The sequence below is a fragment of the Grammomys surdaster genome, unplaced genomic scaffold (genome assembly GCF_004785775.1).
Source record: "Grammomys surdaster isolate TR1022 unplaced genomic scaffold, NIH_TR_1.0 185, whole genome shotgun sequence".
NCBI lineage: Eukaryota > Metazoa > Chordata > Mammalia > Rodentia > Muridae > Grammomys > Grammomys surdaster.
Window position 1 is genome coordinate 18,071,208 of NW_021604630.1, and position 6,229 is coordinate 18,077,436.

The 6,229-nt window shown below is 34.3% G+C and overlaps 1 pseudogene; it reads left to right on the top strand.

Annotated features, from left to right (window-relative positions):
• The first annotated feature begins 1,695 nt into the window (after positions 1-1,695).
• On the top strand, positions 1,696-1,795 carry LOC114621990 (annotated as a pseudogene).
• Positions 1,796-6,229: the final 4,434 nt, after the last annotated feature.

Sequence of the window (6,229 nt, forward strand, 5' to 3'; positions counted from 1 at the left end):
CTCTTTTGATTGTCATGTTAAAATTACTTTTGTTTCTTCTACAGTATTTGATGTATGTTGCATTGATTGTACACTTTCTAATTGTGTTAGTGTATTGAAATCTGGCATGTCAGTTGCGGAGGTCTATCAACCAGCTTTTGTTTTATTGCCCTGAATATCACAGAACCTTGGTCTTCTGAAAAAAGCTTGCAAGTACTGGAAGAAGTGATTCTGGCTTTAAGCAGAACCAAGAGGGTAGTGGGCTTGATTATTGCTGGTATAACAGCTTTAATTACATTAATTGCTAATACTACTGCTTCTGCAATTGATTTGACACAAGAAGTTAAGACAGCTACTTTTGTTATTCATTTAGCAAAAATTGTTACTAATGTGCTGAATAGACAAGAGGATTTAGATAGGCATTTGGAACAAAGAATTGATGCTGTTTATCCTATTAAAATTATTGGAAGGAGGTTCAAAGTTTAAGAGTAAGGAGTCATCTCAAGAGTCATGCCAAATACTATTGGATTCATGTTGATTCTAAAATTTGTAGTGGTAGTCATTATAATTAGGAAAAAGTTTAAAGATACTTACAGTGTATTTGGCATAATTCTAATAACTTGCTGGATGTTTTAACTTTACATAGTGAGCTTATGAATTTCAAGAATGCTACTCTGCTGAGCGTCAATGCGGCAGATACTGCTGATAAAATAACCCATGGCTTAGTATCATCCTGATAAGCCCTTTGAAACAGTGATCATGGGAGTGTTCATGGAATTTTGCTTATTGCCTTGCTTGTTCTTTAACTATCTGTATCTATTGTATTGTTATTTCCTCAACCTAGAACTGACATTAATACTTGCATGTGATTGAAATTGTATAAAAGCAAAAAGAAGAAGCGGGATGGGAGAGGGGGTTTCTAGGGAGGGGAAATGGTTAAAAGGGATGGCATCTGAAATGTAAATAAATAAAATAGACAAAAAGAAGAATACTAATTCTCATTGATAAGCAATGCAAGATTTGAGACAAGACCTCACTGTGTAGTTCTGAATAAATGGAAACCTGCCATCCTTCTGTTTATATATTCTAAGTACTGGCTTTGTAGAGATGTGCCCTCAGCTGAGAACCAAGGCCATTCTCATTTACTCCTCTGCTTTCTCCTTTTCTGTGATATTTTATTCATCATGTTTTGTTGTTCAATGTTTTAACTCTATATGCAAAAACAAACATAAAAAATTATAAAAATTTCCCATATCAACATTTATTTTTAGCTGACATTCAGAATTAGCTTACTTTAATATAATTAACTATATGAAAAGAGAGCTGAAGGTCTTCCTTTTAGTTTTCCTTATGTTGGTCTAAATGTACTAATGTTCTTTTGTTCTCTACATTATTACACAGACATTGGGTGAAATTGAATTCTTTGTTAAAATACATCATTTAAGTAAATTATACAGACTATTTGGGAGTGGAATTGCACATTTTAAATTGCTAAGTACAATTAGAACAGGAGGCCTATTTAGATGTCAAATTTGTATTTAAAAACATCCTTAAGGAGTAGAGTCTCATTCCTGTAATCTCAGCATTCAGTATGCTAAGAGAATGATTACCAGGTTCTCAAGGCTAGTCTTGTCTATAGGGCAAGATCCTGTCTCAAAAACAACAATTCTGTATCCCATTCCTCTATTCTGTTTTACGTAAATAATTATTTCTTGCTTGCTTTGTCAGCATGAACCCTGATGTTGGATGAATACCGAAAAGGTTAGCATGGCTCTGCACAAGGATGGCATACAGTTGTGAAGCGTTCTACATTCTTGTTTCTCTATTCTCTTATTTTTTCCTTCTTACTCCATAAAAAGCATGATTTGAAGTTTTTTCTGAGAAGAAGACCCAGGTGGAAAAATAGAAAGCATGTAAAGGCCATTCTCCTATACAATATCATGAGCTGATGGAATAGCAGTGCTCTAGATGGAGATGACAGTGTAGCACATGAGAGGGACATGCATCTCTCTTCAGATCTGTTGACTTTCATTCATAAAGTCATCAAAGCATGTCCTGTGCAGGTCCAGGTGACAAGAGAAGAAGAAAAATACGTTCACCAAGCTTCCTGATCTCTATCATGACAAGAAGGGGAAGGCCAATGGCTAGGAATGAGAACTTGAACTTCTACACTGTCACTTAGAATGATACATTCATGATCAAGTGTGAGAAGAGATATCCAAGAAAATCCATAGTAATGACTTGAGCTATTGGGACGTCTTTCAAGTATCTTATACACACTCATCTATCTGTACAACTTTATTTGTCTGTATCTATGCATGTAGCAGGATGTCGATTTGAAATAGTCAACATGTGTCTCTTCCTAAAAAAGAATTATTTATGCTCTTTCATGCACATATGATATTCATGTTATATGCTCTTGGCTTTAAAATAATTACTTAGTTCATAACATCTTCCAAGAATGGTGCACCAAAAGATGCTTTGAAGTGTACTATTGTCTTCTAAATTTTGCATACTATTCTTAATTTTACATAGTATAATTTAATTTTACAATATAAGCCTTTTAAAGAGCAATACTGTTTTCAAAGTGGAAAGTTTTCCAGAAAATAATAAAACCATGAACCAAGAGAATACCTCTTTAGACACTAAAGTTGAATATGTTTCAAAACACTCATAATAACTATATTAAATCTGCATATCATCCATATCTTATTTTAAATGCACCTGTACATATACATACAGATATGCATATACATATACAACACTATACTTATATATATGCATAAATGTTCCTTTTTCGATCACATAGAATTTAACATTATCAAGAAATCAGATAAGACTTTTCTTAACATATGGCATTTAACTGTGGTGTGTTGGGTCCTTAGATATCACCTACCCAAAATTTGTACAGACCTAAAAAAGGTATAATAACAGAAAATCCTTTTATAAAATCTGCTTAGAGATATGAAATATGGAATAAACATGAAAAATATTTTAACAAGCTAAATTTTCATTAAAAAATACACTGGCACATCTTTTGCTTTAATTTTAACAATGTCTGTAATTATTTTGTAGCTTGGGTGCAAGTCATGCTGACTGAAAAAGTAGAACATCTGCTTCTTTGTGTCTAGGTTTCTGGTTTACCACTTAGAACACAACTATAAAAGAGAAACAATATTTTCTACTAATGTTACATCTGAATACAAGCCATGTCAGAAAAAAATCAACTTTTCCGAAATTTAAATTAAATGTTTTAAGTTTTCATCATTACATTTCATTAACTGATGACACATTTTGTTACATATTATCGTATATGTACTTAAAGCAAAACAGCCAACAATAGAATGCACAAGAAACTACAAAGGTAGTAAAGCAACAAAAGTAGGTCTTGGTAAACTTTTTAACAAAATATAGCAGTAACTATTCCAGTATTTTGTTTCAAGTGCTGATGATTAATTAATTGCTCATTCAAGGAAATTTAATCACAAGTTCTTTAGTCTCTGAAGGTAGATCTATACTCCTTAGTGAGGAGATTAACATTTGAGGCAGACTAGACTCCTTGAATTTTATTTTCATAAGTCTCTACTTCCTCATTAATAATATCTTTATTTTCTAGAATTTTCTCAAAACAGAGTTCCCCTAGTACAAGAAATAGATTTCTTAATAGAAATAACTAGGAAAGAATCTGCTGGTGTTGGAGAACACAAACAATAGGTCTCACCTGAGTAAATATGGGTGATCAATATATCAAGAATTACAAGGTTTCAATGTTTACTTCACCTGATTGACAGCCTGTTCTTATGTTTCTGTTTGGGCAGAATGACAGACACGTTGGGAATAGAGAGGTGATGTTGTCCAAATGCAGGATAATGTAACCCATACTGGATCAGTCCAGACTGTCTGGTAGGAACTAAGAAGCAGACTTGCTAAGAAGTTCATGATATAAACTGTATTCTAAGAACAGTCTCTTACTTTCTTCATTATTATACTGGACATTCAAATGCTGTACATAATCCCAGCCAGGAAACAAAATGCTATTAATATGTTTTAACGTTAGCAATTTGGAGACACATTTGTTGAATTTCTATGAAGACAATGAAAACTAGAAGAGAAGGTAAGCCAGTACTTGTTTTTTAATTTATATGATGCTTCATCAAAAGTGTGAACTTGCTGGGCAGTGGTAGCGCACACCTTTAATCCCACCACTTGGGAGGCAGAGGCAGGCAGATTTCTGAGTTCAAGGCCAGCCTGGTCTATAGAGTGAGTTCCAGGACAGCCAGGGCTATACAGAGAAACCCAGTCTGGAAAAACCAGAGAGAGAGAGAGAGAGAGAGAGAGAGAGAGAGAGAGAGAGAGAGAAAATGTTTTGAAAAAAAAGTGTGAACTTGACCTCACACACATGGAGGATAATTTTCTGTAATAACTATAGGTGAACCACAGATTCTGAGTATCTTTAGTCAATGTCTAGGTAAGTGGTTCTCATTCTGTTGTTACCTCTTTGACAAACCTCTGTCTTCAAGAATATTTGCATTATGATTCATAACCATAGCAAAATTACAGTTATGAAGTAGAAACAAAATTAATTTTATAGTTGGGGGTCACAACAACATGAGACACTGTAGTATGAGTTGCAGCATTAGGAATGTTGAGAGGCATTGACCTTGGTTGTCCTTAGAATCATTTGTCATCCCAGAATCATGGATTCACTTAATGTTTTTCTCAGCTATGGTAGAAAAATAAAAAAAATAAAAATAGGACAAAGGTACTTTGTTGAGACCTTTATGCCCAGTGTAACAGCATTTATTAGGGTGGTGGCTAAGCATTCTTATCCCTGGGTTACACTTTTTCATCTATGAATAAATTCTCATTCTTGGAAGCAGAATAATTACCATAAAAATGAGTTGCTCTAAGGTATCCTATACCTCATGATCTCTCCCATGTGCCTGCTTGCCTGACTGTTTACCACTTTCTCCAATGGTGTGAAGCCCTTAGCAGATATGGCCACACAATCACTGACTTTCCACCCTCCAGAACCAGACCCCAAGTAAACTTCTTTTCTGAATGACATTTATATCTTGGGTATTCTGTGGTAACAAGAGAAAATAAACTAGGACAGAAACTTAGTGTTTTAAAACAGTTTATGTTCATGAAAAGTGTACCTTAAATTTAAAAGTGTTATTCATTTCATAATAGGCAATGAAACAATTCACCAATATGATTTTGTTTACCACTTGCCAGAGCTAAAGATAATTTATATGTTAGGAACTCATAAATGTTATCACTTTGCATCATCTGCCTTGCCCTTGATTGTAAAACAGAGAGTTTTAAATCTTAAAATAAAACTAAGTATAAGAAAAAATATTCACTTTCTTTGTTCAGGATAGAAAAGTTAGCTATCTTCTGTGTTATTAAAATGTTGGGACTATACTAAATTAGTATCAAATTATCTAACTTTCATAACTATTACTGCCAAAGATCAATAAACATCCCCAAAGCTTGAAGGCTGATATTTGTATAACATTTCATAGTCTCTTAGGTAGCTCTCTGTCTTTGTTCTTCCACTGAATTTTACCATAATCTCCAGGAAAACTCTAACGTTTACTCCTCTTGATTCTTACTAAGAAAGCCGCATATCAAATATCCCTAGGATCAAAACTTCTTTTGTATCCTGTGCTTTGTCATATGTATAAGGACATTCTTTTACTTATCATGACAGGTTAGTTACATGTTAGTACAGTAGTACAAAGTTAGTATAGTTCTCAGGAGCCTATAAATCATTGTATTTTGTAAACCATGGCCCCAAACCTAATATTCATGCATTTTATAAACATGTCACCAAATATCCATGCGTTTTTATTTTTTAGTTATTAGGGATACATGTTACCATGTATAAACTGCTATACCATTACAGAATGCTGCAGAGCCTTCTTGATCAACATGGACACTGTCCTCCTACAGAGAGTTGTTTCAGCCCATCCTATCTGACTATTTGATGAAGATGAAAGTTATTTTCTCCATCTTACCTGCTGGTAAATGAAACACTTTCAGATAATGCATGTGTATTTCATTCCTCTAATTTCATCCATTCCAGGAATTCATGTGTCTTTGTGACCTGCTTTTGCTCACCCCTTCTGGTCTCTCCATACTGTTCAGATACCAGCTTAGGTCAACCAACCTGGTATTCTGTCTTCCCAGGCCACCCCCATCCTTTTGGGACTCAGCCCGATGGATTAGACCCAGAAAGCCCCTA